Genomic DNA, 18,275 nt, shown 5'->3' on the forward strand with positions numbered 1-18,275 from the left:
AGAGCATGTGTGTCCTGTCAGAGTGTGGGTGTTTGTGAGAGAGTATGTACATCACATCAAATGTGTCAGAACTTGTGTGTGTGTGTGTAAGAGCATGTGTGTATCAAAACATGTGTGTCACAGCGTGTGTGTATTTAGTTCTCTCTGTAGGTGCCTGGTACTAGTGCTTACACACTGTTGTTACTTCACTTGTGTATTAAGTTATAGGGTTGCACAATGCTTTTTACGCCTCACCACTTCTGAACTTCACCAGCCACCACTGCAGGTGCGCAGACCAACTCACCAATGCGTGACTGATTGGCCTCACTGGGGTTTTAAAGGAGGCCCCTCATGAGCGGGCTCTGGGCCCCTGCTCATCTTTTGAAAGCAGAATAAATGCTTGACTTGTGAGACCAGAACATCACTAAGTCTTTTTATCCATTGGGGGTGTTTTATCCAATTTAAAATTCAGGATCACAGCACCAGATTTCTAAGAAAAAAACACGACTCGATACGAAGGAGGTATATCATCAACCAGTTGCAGGAAATAGTATCTATGTCCCTGATGCAACAAGAGAAAACACAACCAATCACATGTGCTGCATTGTATGTTCTATTTAGGCCTGGCTGGGAAAGTAAACAAGCATTTGCAATGCAATAGGTCTTGCATGTACACAAGTTTGAGCTATTGACATTGTGAATGACAATGCCTTTTATATTTATTTTTGTCAATAGCTCAAACTCGCATAAATGCAAGACCAATTGCATTACAAATGCTTTTCTTTTTGTACTCTTATATAGCGTGCACTCGACCCGAAGGTATTGGAGCGCTTTACATGAGCACCATTTACATTACACGAGGACACATTCATTTTTTGGTACAAGGAGATTAAATGAATTGCCCAGAACCATAGGATGTTAAGCCGATGCCGAGACTTGAACCAGGTTCCTAGTTCCAAAGTCGGCAGCTCTGGCTGTTGGGCTAACGTGCAGGTCACAAGTTTAAACATTGTTAAGGTAACTCAGTGGGTTGTGCACAGTGGGTTGTGATGAAAGAGAACTAGAATTCCAGTAAGATAACTCGATAATGTGGGTGCCTTCTGTAGTCACCGTTTGACAGTATCTAGGTGGGCTCTATGGTAACATTAAAAATCCATTTAGGCTACTTTGTAATACTTGTCATTTTACAGATCATAACTAATGATACATTCATAATCAAGCGTCGATAGAATTTGCTAGTTTTAGAACCTAGTTGTTGAGGTCTATGGCAAGTGACTATTTATTAAAGTGGTAAAGCATACAACGTTCAAATTAGATTGTTTAAAGAATTAAGAGCCACGTTTACATATGTAGCGCTTGGCTACTCCAGGAGTGCCCTCGCACTTTGGCAGTCAGTGACGGAAATAGGGTCTGGTTCTTCGGAAGTTCTAATATCCCTGCAGTTTGAATAAATAGGTTTTCTGCTCTTTGTTGAATTTAGTCTCCTCTATGAAAGATCTTAGATGTGCAGGCATCTGATTCCAGATGCTAGCTGCTCTGAATGAAAGAGGGCCCCCCCCCCCACCTTCGCTGTTTTATAAATCGGGGAACTGTGAGAAATTAATGACCCCTAGGCAGGTTGTTTACAACCCTCTCCAAATGGGCATAGGTTGCATCTCAAAACGACCAGCAGGTAGCAAAGATCTTGTGTGCAATTTGCACCCACTATTTATGACGTAAATATGCACACATCAGGCCCTAAATATACAATGGTCTGTTATTCCTGTCAAAGAAATGCACTTACTGGGAAGTAAGCAAAGGACATGTGATGTCAATTCCACTACCACCATAATTTTTATGAAATGACCTTCATGCACGCTTGTAATGAAATGCAAACTGGCAGAGGCATGCGCCACTTATTAAGGGGTGGCCCAGCCAATGGGAAGGCACGTGTTAAGGAATGCAGAGGGTGGCGCAGAGTCATTATATGTTAACCAAAGGTCTATATACGTCGATAGCCAAAGTGTACTCCTGCCAGAACCAGGGCCTGGGGTAGGCAGGACTGGCGTACTAACTTGCCCCTCCTCTGCAGCCAGGAGAGCTTTATTTGTGGTCCAGTGGGATGGAAAATTGCAGCGTTTATAAACTCCTGATTAAACAGCGCTCGCAATGCAGACGCCCTCTCCAGACAGCACGGATTGGGAAAATGACATGTTTTCCTGTCAAGGATGCATGAGCGCATGCCTGAGAGTTTAAGGAGATGTTATCTTTAGAAGCGGCTACAGCTTCATTTATTTGTCAGCACGTGATAGAGAAATAGCGAAGCCCGTTCTGCGTCTGTCACCCCCAGAGTCAGTAAACGGAGACTTGCGGCCGCCGAGGCCCCCAGCCTGTCACTGGCGCAAGGCATGCCGGGAATGTTAATGGTACCTGCTGAGAATGGATCGCGGGGCCAGGCTATAGAACACTGCACATGTGCAGCCCAGGCGTGCAACAACATCTGCAGCGACGGTCCAGTGAACAAATAAACATTTACACGACTACCGCAAAAGTGCAGTTTTAACTCTGGTCACTTTCATTCTTGCACTAATGGATAGGTGCACATGTTTTTTAGCACTGGTTGGTAGGCTCAATTGTCTATGCCAAATTACACAAAAGGGATGCAACATTTAGGTAATGCCGATAGATAACACAGGATGTGGCCTAACGTACAGAGCTGCATACTCCAGAGCTGAGAATCCGGGTTTGAGTGTCAGTGTCGGCTTAACGTCCTGTGATTCTCGGCAAATCACTTAATCACCCGCGTTTGATTCATTCAAATCTCTCAAAGTACCCTAGCTTGCAGCATTACCACTTTTAATATGACATTGATTTAAAGCCAGACATGCATCATAGTTCATACAAACATGCTGACTATGACTTTAACTTGCCGTGGGGCCCATTTTAGCGTGTCAACATCAAGGTTGGATCGGGATTCGAAATCGGCCCCAAGCACACTATAAACAAGACGTGAGCGATACCGAGAGAGAGTGAGGTGTGTCTAAATCGCAAAAGACCGGGATGGAGGGGGAGGGGGTTGGCCTCACTGACTGGTAAGGCAGTGTACGTGCGTAACTATGTGTATGCCTGTGAGCCTCTGGGTGAGGTGGGGGAGTAGTAGCTGCGTGTATGCAAGTGAACTCTTGTTTATTTGGGGGGGGGTTTGTGCACTTGTTGCAGCACCAGTGTCAAGCATGACCCCCACAACTTATAACGTGATCCACCGGAAATAATAAAAAGCTGAGATAACCACCAGCGCGGCCACAGCACCCGCACCCTGTAATGCAATGTATGTACCTGTAATGAAAACATGAAGTCTGCGCAATGTATGTATTTTTGCGATCAGTAGGGGCTGCCGTCAGAAGTATCGAGAGAGAAGGGGAAGGGGCTTGAGGGCTTGAGCCAGATTACCGAAAGCACGCACACACGCTGATATCAGAGACAACCCTGTGCGACGGCCCAGCAGCATATGAGACAGGTGATGTGCACGGCGCCAGGCTGGGCGTGCGCGCCCACGAGATGAAATCTGAAATCTCCGATGGCTTGCTCGTGCACATTCCCTGTCTTCACATTCCCCTGAACACGCCTGCAATAGGTCATTCGCTACGCTCGACCTAAAAATGACACCAAACATCCAGTGTGTTTTTCACATCTAGGGCAAGGTGGGTAGAATTTGAGGGAAAGTTACTGAGTTTTGGAATGCGTGTACTTGGACTTTACTTGAAAAGGCAAAATGGTAAAAAAGGGCATCAAATAAATGAAGGAATATATGATACTGGTAACCCTGAAACAATGAAATTAGAGATGTGTGCTAGTGTTGCAATTTGTAGCTGTGTTTTGTTGAATGACCTTTTCATATAAAGTTCTTGGTTTTACCTTCTTTGACTGCCTGGAACAAAGAAGCCTTTCTGCTCTAAGAACTACTATTACATTATGAGAAATAATGAGACTTCGTGCTGTGCTTTGGCTGCCCAGGGCCACACATGGTGACTGCTGCCTTATGTGGAGGCTTTTTTAAGGTTGACATGAATCCTTTACTTTCAAAGATATAGCTTTTGTGTTATTATCCTTTACTACACTTTTTGAGGCATAATCCTCTGCCCACAAGCCTTTGTTACTCTCTCCTCCTTTCTGAGGTTTGTTGCAGTTTCTTGTTGTGTGAGTCTTTGTTACACTTTCCCGTTGCTTGAGGTGTTTCTTGGTGTGTGACCCTTTGTTACAGTTTCCACTTGTCTGAGTTTGTTTTTACTGTAGTGTGATACTTTGTTACAGTTTCATCTTGTCTGAGATGTCGATGTCATTCCTCTAGCTGAATCTTTGTTGCAGTTTTCCATTCTTTAATTCTTTGTCCCAGTTTACTCTTGGTTTAGGCTTGGTGAAGTTTCCTGTCGTGTGAGCCTTTGTTACAACAACTTCTTGCCTGAGATGTTGTTTCTTGTCCTGTGAGCCTATGTTACAGTTTCCTCTTGCCTGAGATGTTGTTTCTTGTCCTGTGAGCCTTTGTTACAGTTTCCTCTTGCCTGAGATGTTGTTTCTTGTCCTGTGAGCCTTTGTTACAGTTTCCTCTTGCCTGAGATGTTGTTTCTTGTCCTGTGAGCCTTTGTTACAGTTTCCTCTTGCCTGAGATGTTGTTTCTTTTCGTGTGATCCTTTGTTACAGTTCCATGTAGTTGAAACACTATTTGAACTGTGAAATGCATCAATAATGAGGTATCTGTGCCCCCCGCTCCTCCCCCCTCTAGCCCCAGGTCCACAGGGAGCACATTTAACACAGAAGTAGGGAAGCAAGCAAATCAATCAATAGGTAGAACAGTGGTGAACGCGGTATTTATTAGTCTCGAAGAATGTCAATCGTGTATCAAAGATCATATGCAAGTATAATAAATACATACAAATGTTTTTTAATGTGTGTTTGGTTGTAACACAGTAGAATATTTACTTCATAATGTAACATTTCTTAGAACTTCGTGTTTCTAAACATGAAATCGAAAAAAAAATTTGTATTGTATTGTAATTTCATTTATATAGCGCTTACTACCCCTGACGAGGAGTCAAAGCGCTTTTTCGGCGAGTAGCACTCTACTCCGGGACCCATAAAGTTTTAGTGTTGAAAATTAGTAAAGTGAAATATGAACGTAGTTTGAGTGGTGGATGTGTAATTCAAAAAGGAAACCAGATATGAAAATCTGGAATAACAAAGTCACCTTAAGGGAGGGGGAGGCGCGGCCGGTGGTCGGTGCTAACAGTAAAGTGCATAATGAGGTCCTCATGTCACCAGTAAAGTAGTACTGACAACTCTCAGGATACACTTAAGGACGACCGTCTCTACCCATATTTAACGGGTAAATGTTTACCCATTAATCTGCACGTGTCTTTTTTTTTTATTTAAAACTTTTTATTAAATATTAAAAAAAGTAGAATATACATTTGGCATTCTTATATACAGTACAAATGTGGTATGCTTCGCCTTTGTGTTCTCCCGAGGAGAGAAAGGAGAAGAAAGAGAAGAAAGAGAGGCGGGGGGGGGGCTTAGTTGTATGTCCTTGGCTGGGCTCTCGTCAGCTGTGCATCTAGGAGTTCCCACATCTCTTCTTTTGAGTTGTGTTCCTTTGAGAATTTCCCCGTTATGTTGTCCGCTCCTCTGAGAAAGGTGAGCCAGTTCATCCACGTTTTAAAGTTAGCTTTGGCCGCGTTTTTCCAGTTCGTTAGCATTAATTTTAGGGCCGCTGTGAGCATTAAGTCTAGTAGGTCTCTCTCTTCTTTGCTGTTTAGGTCCGCTGTCATGTGTTCTGTGGCCAGGCTTACAAAGCTGATTGTTAAGTCTTTGTTGAATATATCGTTCAGGAAGTCGTTCACTTTCATCCAGAACTTCCTGACCTTAGTGCAGTTGAAGATAAGGTGTTCTAGAGTTCCTTCCTCTTTCCCGCAGTTCCAGCAGTTGCTTGATTCTGTAATGCCAATTTGTGGAGTCTTGATGGTGTCCAGTAGGCTCTGTGGAGGAGCCAAAATTTTGTCTGGGCTAGTTGTGGGGTTATCTTGTTTGTCGATGCCGAGCGCCACAGTTTGCGTCGTTCGCTGTCGTTTAGCTGCCTTCCCAGGAGTTGTTCCCATGTGTTCGTTGTTTTCTTATTCAGATGTGGATGGGTTGAGGAGCTTGTATATCTTTGCCGTTTGGTGGCCTGCCGAGTTTAGGGTTTGCATGTATTTGATGATGGTCGGTTCTTCCTTTCTTAGGTTCGCTTTCGTTATGGCTGTTTTGATCTTCAAGAAGGTGTAAAGTTCACGTTTTGGGAGCTCGTGTAGTTGTCTTTCCTCTTGCCTGAGATGTTGTTTCTTGTCCTGTGAGCCTTTGTTACAGTTTCCTCTTGCCTGAGATGTTGTTTCTTGTCCTGTGAGCCTTTGTTACAGTTTCCTCATGCCTGAGATGTTGTTTCTTGTTGTGTGAGCCTTTGTTACAGTTTCCTCTTGCCTGAGATGTTGTTTCTTTTCGTCTGATCTTTTGTTACAGTTCCATGTAGTTGAAACACTATTTGAACTGTGAAATGCATCAATAAAGAGGTATCTGTGCCCCCCGTCCCCCCCCCCTCTAGCCCCTCTAGCCCCAGGTCCACTGCACCTGCTGCACCAGTGGGAGCCACACCCCCGAGTGAGGGAAAGGTGCGCCGAGAAGCGTGAGAGGGAGCTAATGAACAGCACACAACGAGGCAGCGGAGGGAGGGGAGAGCGAGACGGAGAATGGAAGAAAAATGTGACTTTCCTGTTAATCTTTCTTTTATAAACACAGTGCTCGAATTCCCTGTTTATATCACTACTCTAGCAGCTTTGAAGGAGTACGTGCTTATGAAGGTTTCTTCTAAGTAGATGTATGGGCTGTCCTCCAGCAGTCTCTGTGGCATAATCCGTCAGCAGTCTCTGTGGCGCAATCGGTTAGCGCGTTCGGCTGTTAACCGAAAGGTTGGTGGTTCAAGCCCACCCAGGGACGAAAGATTTTATTCAGAAAAGGACACATTTTGCATAAGAAAGGACTGCAATGGAAGCTTCCTTCTCATTTCAACCTGCTATGTGAAATCCCTGTCTTTCTTTCTTTGCTCAGGTTTGAGTCCCGAGCCCCTCTCACAGATGTTGGTGGCCACGTGCCTAGTAAAAAGATGTTGCCCTCATCACAAGTGGCCATGATACTCTATCCCACCAGTCACAAGAGGGGCGGCAATCCTTCACTCCTGGCGTTTCCCACCCCTGCAGGTTGTCTTCTGAAAGCTGGTGAGACCGAGGGCTCTGCGCATCCTTCCTATCTGTAAGTTCCACCACATGTTTACGAAGCTTCAGAATGACCAGTCCACCTGCGTGAAGGGTCTCCCACTGCGCGCGCACATCCTGATGCTCTTTTAGTAACTTTTGATCTGTTTGAGGTCGGTTTTTATTTGTTAAAATCTCTAAATTAAGCAGCAGGTGATAGATGTTGCGGCCAGTACAGCAAATCCATAGTTATGCGGAAAACGACGTGGCTCCAGAATCGCATAATGCCATTGGCCCTAGTTATACGGCAGCGAATGAGGCCCACACACGTTACAATGCCTAAATGTCACAGCAGACCCGGTTCCATTGCACGGCCATGAAAAGAGCAGAGTTAGTCCAGAGTATTGGAATTAAAGGCAGGTACAGATAGGAAGAGGACCACGGGGAGAAGGAAGGAAACTGATGAAGGAAGAAAATGGGAGGACACAGAAGGACGGATGAAAAGAAAAGAGGTGGAAGATGTAGAGGGCCCGGCTAGCTCAGTCGGTAGAGCATGAGACTCTTAATCTCAGGGTCGTGGGTTCGAGCCCCACGTTGGGCGCTGTAACATTTTTTTGCAGATACTTTTGATTTTTGGGTTTTATATTTGTTTTTATTTTTATCTAAATTATATTGGCATACCTTCATGCTTTGAAACATAACGACTGGAAATGTTAAACACGAAGAAATAAAAGATCATGGAGCCGGCCACTTTGAACTGGTCGTATAGAACGGAAGGGATTGCTTGTCCAGAATCGCAGCTCTTCGTCTTCTGTTTCCTTACATAGAATGACAGTTAAAGGGGGGTGAAGGTCCATCACAGCGGATGCTGGGGGGGAGGGGTGAGGTGTTAATGAGGGTTTCTATGGATGAGTTGTTTGACAGACAAAAAGTGCGAACATTTAATGGCTGATGCTTTGTACCTGAGAGTTGTAACCGTGTCGATCTTGGAAGTGTCTGCGCGAGCCTGGGATGCCAAAATGAACCCCTGGGGAGAGTCTGTGGCAGGTGTGTGTGGAGAGGACGAGGAGAGAGGAGGTGAAGGGTTAACACGTGTCCTGATAGAGCATGAGTCGTGGTACGGAGCTCAGCTCTGGATGGTGCAACTGAGGTGCAAAGGAGCGAAAAACACTCACCATTCCCGAACGTTTTGGAGAATGACATATAGTGTGCATACCAGGAGCGAGTCGCCCTCCCATAAAAGAGACGAAACAAGGTGTTGTCGTTCACCGCGTAGTCTTTTATTGAATCTTAAAGCAGTGTCATTAATCCTTTATTCATCTCGGATTATTAATCCTTTATTCATCTTGCTTATGGTAAATCTTTAAAATACTTTGCTTATAAATAAATCTCTAGGTTGTACATTGTCATTATATTTTCAACCCACTCTCCAAGGGGCCTTCCTTAACCTTCGGGCTGTGCCAGCAGGCCACAACCAAGATAGCCTGCTCTCCTTAAGTTGACCGCCCTACGGTCAACGGAGCCACAGGTAAATAATCAACAAAGATAGCCTGCTCTCCTTAAGTTGACCGCCCTCCGGTCAACGGAGCCGCAGGTAAATAATGTGCCTCCATGAGACAACCATACTGGGGCATACCCCCTTCAATGTTATAAACATATACCAAGGCATCTTGGGTAGGGGAGGAGAGGTCAAGGACCACCAGCAGGTCAGTACCCCCTCTCCCGCCAGCCCAGAGCCCCACAATGACTGCTTGCCCTTTCCAAGGGGCATCCAGTCCATACCAAAAATGGAAGTCCACCGCCTTTTCTTGCCTGGGACCCCGCCAAGCTCTTCCTTGTTGCCGGGATGGGTGGGTGGGTAATTCTTTGCTGGTCTGCTGCCGGAGCTGTAGGGAGAAGACAAAAGAGGATTAGCTCTGCCTCCCCCGAGGTTTTATACCCTCGGGGGAGGGAAGGTCGACCCTGCCTTCCTGGCGACTCTGGTCTCCCACGATAGGTTCACTTGGACCTGCTTCGCTGGCTGCCCCTCCCCTGTCCTGCTGCTGCCTCCCGGACATTCCTGCTGGCCTCCCGCCCCAGATGCCCACTAAGGGCGCCACACCCCTAGGAGCGGGTGGCGCCGTCAAAGTAGTTACTGGATAAGTCTTCTCTTCATATTTTTCCTGTAACAGACGTAGAGTACGGAGGCCGGTTAGCTCAGTTGGTTAGAGCGTGGTGCTAATAATGCCATGGTCGCGGGTTCGATCCCCGTACTGGCCACTATGTTATTTTCTACTTTCAATGAAAATGCACAGGGAGCACATTTAACACAGAACAGTGGTGACCGCGGTTTTCATTAGTCTCGAAGAATGTCAATCGTGCATCAAAGATCATATGCAATTATATTAAATAGATGCAAATGTTTTTTAACGTGTGCTTGATTTTGGTACAGTAGAAAATTTACTCCATTATGTAACATTTCTTAGAACTTCGTGTTTCTAAACATGAAATCGAAAACATTTTTTGTATTGTATGGTAATTTCATTTATATGGCGTTTACTACCCCTGACGAGGAGTCAAAGCGCTTTTTCGACGAGTAGCACTCTACTCCGGGACCCATAAAGGATTAGTGTTGAAAATTAGTAAAGTGAAATATGAACGTAGTTTGAGTGGTGGATGTGTAATTCAAAAAGGAAACCAGATATGAAAATCTGGAATAACAAAGTCACCTTAAGGGAGGGGGGAGTACGGCCGGTGGTCGGTGCTAACAGTAAAGTACATAATGAGCCCCTCATGTCACCAGTAAAGTAGTACTGACACCTCTCCGGATACACTTAAGGACGACCCTTTCTACCCATATTTAACGGGTAAATGTTTACCCTTTAATCTGGACGTGTCTTTAATGCCAGTTTTAGCCTGAGCGTAAAATAAAGCAACATTCCAGAAAAATAAAACATTGTTACAGAAAAGCTATAATAACACAAGCAAATGTTTTCCGCGTTCCGTAAAAACGATTTCTGCGCAATCACAAGACGCTACATCATGCAGCAATATATTAAAGGTAAATATTGCATTCATTAAAACACTCTTTCCCTACTGCCCTACAGCTGTGTCATTATAATGAAATGACTTATGTTGGTTAAAGCTGGAAATTTCACTAATTACAGAGTACAGAACTGAGACACAGATATATTAAAAAATATAAAAATTCTCAGTATATTGAAAATGTATATCAACAAAGACAATATCACCCAACTGCCATGACATTGCCACCCGCAATGCCATGAATCGGATTCGAACCGCGGTTGCTGCGGCCACAACGCAGAGTACTAACCACTATAGGATCACGGCAAGCTACTTGGGTTCTGTGTTGCTCAGCTGTACCTGTGTTTTATAGCTAAACTAGCAGCCCGTCCCGACCTTGTCCGGGAGCAATCAGGCTTCCCCGACCCCCGCCCGCCCCGACATTGTCCAGCAGCCCGGGCCCCCACCAAGATCATTAGTGCCCTTTGTTATTTGGGGCTGTTGGTATTGAGCACAATGTACTTTTCTTTTGGAGCAATGTGACATTGCTGCTGTTTGGCTCTATCCATGACGTGACCCCCGCCCGCCCCGACATTGTCCAGCAGCCTGGGCCCCCGCCCGCCCCGACATTGACCAGCAGCCCGGGCCCCCGCCCGCCCCGTCCGCCGCCTGCCCCGTCCCCCGCCTGCCCTGACACCCGCCTGGCCCGACCCCTGCCTGCCCTGACCCCCGCCTGCCCCGACATTGTCCGTGGGTCCCCCGGAGCCATACCTCAGCTGCCGCTCCTCAGTTCACCGCTCCGCCGGTCCTCGCCGCTCATCACCGCTCCTCCCGCCTGTCCGCCGCTCCTCACCGCCTGTCCGCCGCTCGTCACCGCTCCTCCCCCGCGCCATGTCCGCCGCTCCTCCTCGCGCTCCTGGACGCCGCTCCTCCCCGCGCTCCTGACGTCAGCACGCAGGTCGCGGCCGGCGCTACTTTGAAGGGACTACTTTTTTTAATGTAAATTTTTTAAATAACGCATATTTGTATAGTTTATATAGCCCATAACCATCTACACACCCTGACGATTCCAACGGTGTATCAGGTGTGCGGATTGGCACTGTGGTTCCCGAGTTTACCCGCCTCAAAGGCTGAAAGTTCTTCCTTTATTATAGTAGTATAGATTCCGCCTCAGTACACAACCAAGTATAATGTTCCATATGGTACTCCAAAAAATGAATTATTCAACACTGTATTTAAGCTTACATAAAGTGGTACTATAAACTGGGCGAGGCTTCCAGGACTGGGCACAGACCCCAGAAGTGACCACCAGAAATGTGTGCAATGAAATACGTGGCCCCCAGAATAGAGCACAGTGCTCCAGAGGAGGCCTAGCGAACTGGCTCATAATGACAGATATGTTATTCAAACATTCGAAGAGTAGCATCAAACCTCTAGGTCAGGAATAGAGAACATGTAGCATCAAACCTCTAGGTCAGGAATCAGGACATGAGGTTTAATATGAGCTGTGCGACGCTTGACAATACTCCGAATGAGTCTCCAAGGACAGACACAATATTTCAGAAGAGGCCTCCAGAACCTCAAGTGAAGCCTCCCTAAGTGAACACAATATCACACATGTGGCCTTCACAACTTGACACCGTGCTATGGGTACAGCATTTTTAAATGGACACAGCACACAGTGTCATTTTCCAAGCACTCACAATACTTCAGACAAATCCTCTAGAACTGAACACCACACCCCAGATGCAGCATCCAGAAATGGAAAAACAACACTCAAAATGCACTGGCCAGAACAAAGCACAACAATGAAAACTGTGGCCTCCTAAAGTAGTGAAAGTACCAGCTGAGACATCTACAACTAGACACAATACTGCAGACAAACCCTTCAGCACAGAACACCACACTCCACGTGTAGCATTCCAGAAATAAAGACAGTCTGCAGGATCAGGTCCAAAACTGAAAACAACACTCCAAATGCATTAACCAGAAGAAAGCACAACACTGCAAATGTGGGCCCCTAAATCAGAAAAATATACCAGATGCAACATCTACAACAGGTCACAATACTGCAGACACGGCTTCAGTAATAAGACGACATCTGCAGCACTGGAGACATTCCGACAGTGGTGGCCTCAGGTCAAGAGAAAAGACTTCAGATGTTGCCACTAGAACTGGGTACAAAGATCCAGACATGACTGTGATAGCAGCCACAGTACTTTAGATAAACCCTCCAGGACCAGACACCATACAGTACAGGAGGACACCAGATCAGGAGATAATGTACCAGACGTGGATTTTAAAAGTTGCAACAATCCTCCTAATGAGGTTTTGAAAACGTTACCAGAACCCCAGATGGAACTTTGTGTACTTGACACAACACCCCAAGTAGACTCTACAGAACAAGACACTACACTTCAGAAGGGCTCCAGGCTTGAGACAAAATATACTAAACTAGCCTCTAAAGTGGGTAGTAACTGTTCAGACACATTATTCTAAAGAAGCCCTTTTGAAATGTACCCAGCCAGATCTCCACACAAGGCCTTACTGGTGCTGTTCACACTGTCCGCCTGTAAAAGTGCTTCTATTTCATGATGGTTTTCTGACCGCTCCCTCTGCACCCCAACACTACTTTTGGCCTATTCACAGCCTTATCATGGAAGAGAAGCTTGCAACGCCGCTGCCTGTGCTGTAACCATCTGTACTCTAAAGCTAAGTTTACACTGCTGCTGCCTGTGCTGTGCCTGTTCATGAGGCACTGAAGCTTGTACCTCTTCTGCCTGTTCAGTAGCAGTCTCATTAATGGAAGGTCACTCTGGTGCTGCCTGTGCTGTGCCTGTTCTTGAAGCTTGCATTACTGCTGCCCAGGTTGTACTTTGAAGCGAGTGCAGCTAAAAACATCTTTTCATTTCACAAAACCAAACTGATTGGCTTTGAAAATTAAATATACTGGTGGTTGGCGGTACAAAACATTGCCATCTAAACACCCGAAACATCTTTAGGTTCGAAGGAGAAGCATTGTGTTAGTGAGGATAATTATAATATGTGGATAATTATAATATGTGTACAATTATAATAAGAGCAACTGGGCTTGTAGACAATGAGTATTTTATCAAACAATAGATCTTCTAAGATATTGTGTAAAAGTCAAGGCACTGCTGAGATTCGAACTCAGGATCTCCTGTTTACTAGACAGGCGCTTTAACCAACTAAGCCACAGCGCCTCCTTTCACTGTCCCGGTGTCACAGTGAGACTGTGCATATTTCTGTAAAACTACAGCGGTGATATTTTCCACTTCCTTGTGACAAGATATTGCAGAAGAAAACCTTGGAAAGGAAAACTTACAAAGAAGGTCACGAAAAACGTATATCATTATATGTACATATTTGTTTACACTGGTGAACGACGTGTGCAATACACACGTTAAACTAAACGAGAGTACAGCGATTATAAAGGGCACCAATATATACCAAATCATTTCATGATGCCTACGTCATGTAGCCACATACCATGTGCTCTTTCCACCACATGTCGTGACTGCTGGAAATCCCAGGGAGAAGCAGCCGTGGAGCAGCCTCTCTCGGAGAGAAAGTGTCACCTCTAGAGAAGCGTCCCGGGTTCAAACAGCACTTCAAAAGGTGCACTTTGAGAGACCCGTGAAAACATGGCTGAGGCGGGAATCACAGCAAGGGGGCGGGGGCTGGGAGACCGCAGTGCCCTTTACAATGCTCTATCAATGCCCACCCTGGTCCTGGTACAAACATCAGCCACCTGAGCTCAGTAAATTACCAGAAAAACAACAACCCTACACGAAGATTTTAAAGCCTTGTACTTTCTTGCATGTCTGTTCTACTTTAGGGAAAAGTTGTGGCATTATTAGCACTTCACTGTCACCGACAGAGCTAACCGGCAGTTTAGGACTGGTATATGAACGGCCATCATAAGGAGCATACACGAAGATTCTTTTTAGGACCGTGCAGTCTGTCCCTGCACAGAGACATTTAATCGACATTCACACAGGCTATTACTGACCCATCATAGTTTCAGTCCACAACATTGAAGAGCTCAGATAATCCTGTACCACCTTGCACATACCCCTCTGCCGCAATATGGGCACACGTAGTTATCTAGTAGCCCTGCGCATCCTAATGACGGACACTTCCCCCCCTATTGTTTGTGGTAAGGCCAAATTTTTAAAACAGTTTTGGTTGATCCGATGCAAGAGATTGTCAATAGCGGTTTAATTCATTTTTAGCTAATTTATTTCGGCATTACATGTCCTTTTATCTTTTTAAATGTGCATTTAATATTGCTTTTTTAAATAATGTTTTTTCTAGTTTTGTAAATGGCTGTATTCTGTGTACGCTTATAAGATATCTTGCATATCGAATAAAAGCTCAATCATCATCATCATCAACTTGCACATACTCGGGAGAGTCACCAAAGAACACGGATATTATTGAATGAGCTGCACTGAACGCACTTCACTAACAAGAGCTGCGCGACCATCACAATCCAGAAAAGATGTATTTAAGGCTAGAATCACTCCAGAGACCCTCCCTCCTCCCACACTCACCCAGAAAAGGACATGTCTGGGCTCAGCAGCATTGCGCATGCTCAATGTTCTGCAGGTTCTTCTCACAACTGAACCTAATCCATACCACACACTATCACTCACTGGGCTGTCAATCCCTAACCCTTCCCTTCCTGTACCCTTTTCTCTGTACTCCTTCCGCCATCACTCACTCCTCCCCCTCCCTCCATCCACTTTCATAGCAGAGACCCCCGCTGCATCTTCTTGTGTGATTCTCCAGAGTACACAGGGTATCACTTTCCAAGCCAGATGTTGTGATCATTATTCTCTGCGCCTCCTCTCCATTAACTAACTTCTTTTCTGCGCACTACAGACCACACGGCACCTAGTGCTTGAGTAAGTGTGATACGTGAAGAAAGTAGTCGTGGCCGAGTGGTTAAGGCGATGGACTTGAAATCCATTGGGGTCTCCCCGCGCAGGTTCGAATCCTGCCCACTACGGTTCTCTTTTCCGATCTATCAATTTCATTTTGGCATGGAAACACCAATTATGTGGCTCTGAAAATTCTGCACTTATTGTTATTGCGTCTTTACTACTATTGACACATAATCCACCATCTGATGAAGAACATGATTTCAATAGCAACAAAAATACTCTAGCTGAAACGAATACAATACCCTTTAAAAAGTGTCCTTTTTGTTTAACTGGTCCCCTTTCAGTTGTACATTGATGTATTCAGATGCCAACCTAGCAGTAAGAGTTTTAGCGAGAAATAAGACTCCAACAGAATTGTCTGCCTTATGTTGCAAAATATGTCCTTCCTTGCTGCATAATGTAGTATCCCGTCCTGCATACTTTCGGCCAATTTTGCCACATAATTCCAGTGGTCCTGGCCTAGGTGTAAGACTTTCACAATGATACCAACCAGTTACAAGTGTTTAGAACAAGTATAGAGGGGAAGCGGATTAGAATTGGTGAGATATGATCACATTTTGTGTTTACTGCAACAAGTAGTGCCGCTGGAGTGCGCAAGGATTAAGAGGTGCTGTGGGTGATTCGGTTTGTCCAGGTTGTCCAATCAAGATGGAAATAATCTTTGCTTGAACAACTGTTCTGAAGGCTGAGGGCGGAATGGAAGGTTATATCCTCTTTATGAGATGGAGTTGGACGAAGGCAGCTTTCTGAGTCTGGAAATATGGAGAGGCAAATTAATTTTCATATCAAAAAAATAATCAAGCAGTTTTCACAATGGGAACAAGGCGGGAACAGTATCAAGTTCTGTGAGAATTTCAACCCATTCTTGAGCAGGAATGACTGAGTCATTGGAGTGGAGGAGGAGGAATTCAGTGTCTGTAGGTTTCACCTCAACAACAAGGTCGTCACATTTTTTGATTTTTAAAGGAAATTTTTAGGTCTAGTTTGCCTGCAGAATTTGAGATTTCAAGACACAGCTGGGACTCATTTTTGAAAAGTGACACATAGCTGCGTGAAAACAGCGATGCGTCACTTTTCACTGCGCCCTCCTTGCGACACCAATGATGTGTCATATTTACAGTATGGCGCATCATGGCGCAAGGAGTTACAGATACGTCAGTATTTCTGATGTATCTGTATGACGCAAAAGTGACGCATTGCTGGAGTGTGTCACAAAAGTGACGCAACTCCAGCAATGTGTCCTTTCACATGGGACAAGCCCCATGTGAAAGGGCTTGCATCAGTCTTACGCCTGCTGTGAGGCAGGCATAAGAATCTGACGCATTTGTGTCCTAGAAGTGACGCAGTGAAATTCCTGTGTCAGAACGCCCCCACTGCATACATTATTTATGGCGTAGGTATAATGTAGCGCAGGCATTTACAACGTGACACATCTACCTAGATGCGTCACTTTGTAAATATGGTGCAACAAGGCACATTTTTTACGCTGCTGGTGCGTCACAAAAAGCGGCATAAAAGTGATGCACAGCCTCATAAATGGGGCCCAGCTGTGTATTGTTGTCTGCATATTGATGCATAGTAATATATTTATATTGAACTATTGGGTCACGCGGATCCCTGCACAGGTCGAAGAAGTGATGGTGAAAGTATGGATACCTTGGGTGTATCTTGTTTAATCAGTAAGTAGGGAGATATAAAAAGATCAAAAATATGATCAAAAAACGGAGGAAGATAACCACAAATGCGGCAGAGTACCCTGCGCATCAAACCCAAAATTCATCGGCTCTGTTTAGTGTCCAGTGCACTGCCATATTTCTCTGGTGTAGCCCCCACTTACTCTGCTCGTTTCTATGATGTCAATTCCTGTGATGCCATGTGGGATGTCATGCGCCATGATGTCGCTCGCCATGATGTCATGCACCGTGATGTCGCGTGCTGTGATGTCACTTGCATACTGCCTAACTAGGTTAGTCCCCCCACTTCTTTTTTTTAGGACTTGTGCCCTGGGGGAGCGGGTAGATAAGCAGCTATACAGATAGACAGCAAAGAGACAGACAGATGATAGAGAAGTATGTTTTAAGATGGAGCATAGCAGTGGTGGAGACTTCACTCGGAGGGTCCACCTATGACAGCCATGATCTCGTCCTGGTTTAGCGCCTTGAGTCCCCTTTAATGTGTCTTCTGAGCACGTTTACTGAATCATCCCGCATTTTCACAAACCTTCATCATTTTGAAGCTTTTTCTACAAAATTGAGTTTAGTCATCAGAGAAGTGGGGGTAAACAGAGACAGCGAGGCTGCTGCACTGTGCTTTACACACAATAAAATCCGACACGTGGCTTGAATGGTGGATTTGTTTTTATAACAGCTCCGAAAGCTACTTTGAATGAATTATTTCATACAGCCAATACCCATTTCAGAGAAACGCAAATCTATTTATAATGTTGCAGAATTGTATAGGCCGAATTTATTTTAAACTTCTATGGCAAAAATACTAAATAGATGGATTAAAAAAGATGTGCTGCATAGGCCGGGAATTGAACCCGGGCCCCCCAGAATTCTACCACTGAACCACCAATGCCTTGCTATTCCCGCACCCTGTGTAACTTTTATATGTAGTGCACAATGTGAGATTATCTGGAAATCACATGGTCTTTGTACTTGCATAAGGCTGACAAGAGCACAGGCAGTTCCTGTACAGCAGAATGCTTCACATGAAGTGAGCAGCTCCGAAGCTCACATGTAGTATGACAGGTTCTATCTGTGACCAACCTTTTCTTCAATCGTACATATGAGCCTCAGAGACACAGAAGATTATGATCAGGTAGAGGCAAGATGGCCGCTGTAGCGCTGTAGGTGCAAGTCGCATCCAGACCCCTCTCTGACCCATGGAGGTAACAGGATCCTGATCGGCTGCTAAAGAAGCATGCAGCGGTGGTTATGCTGGCTGATGCTGGAAGGGAATAGCGGTGTTTTTCACTACTTAAAAAAAAGCCTACTGCAATTGAAATCGCTCTTTGGGGAGCTCCAAAAGGCTTTTGCTCCTAAGATGGCAAACCGGGCGAAAGACA

At 45.2% G+C, this 18,275-nt stretch overlaps 3 non-coding genes across 3 annotated transcripts; 2 read left to right on the plus strand and 1 right to left on the minus strand.

The window, feature by feature from the left end:
• Nucleotides 1-6,904: 6,904 nt before the first annotated feature.
• Nucleotides 6,905-6,978, plus strand: TRNAN-GUU (transfer RNA asparagine (anticodon GUU)). Its single transcript has one exon. It is a non-coding gene; the product is annotated as a tRNA-Asn (tRNA).
• A 2,439-nt stretch (nt 6,979-9,417) lies between these two features.
• On the plus strand, nt 9,418-9,491 carry TRNAI-AAU (transfer RNA isoleucine (anticodon AAU)). Its single transcript has one exon. It is a non-coding gene; the product is annotated as a tRNA-Ile (tRNA).
• A 3,894-nt stretch (nt 9,492-13,385) lies between these two features.
• On the minus strand, nt 13,386-13,459 carry TRNAT-AGU (transfer RNA threonine (anticodon AGU)). Its single transcript has one exon. It is a non-coding gene; the product is annotated as a tRNA-Thr (tRNA).
• Between the last annotated feature and the right edge of the window lie 4,816 nt (nt 13,460-18,275).

The sequence above is a fragment of the Lissotriton vulgaris genome, chromosome 12, assembly GCF_964263255.1.
Source record: "Lissotriton vulgaris chromosome 12, aLisVul1.2, whole genome shotgun sequence".
NCBI lineage: Eukaryota > Metazoa > Chordata > Amphibia > Caudata > Salamandridae > Lissotriton > Lissotriton vulgaris.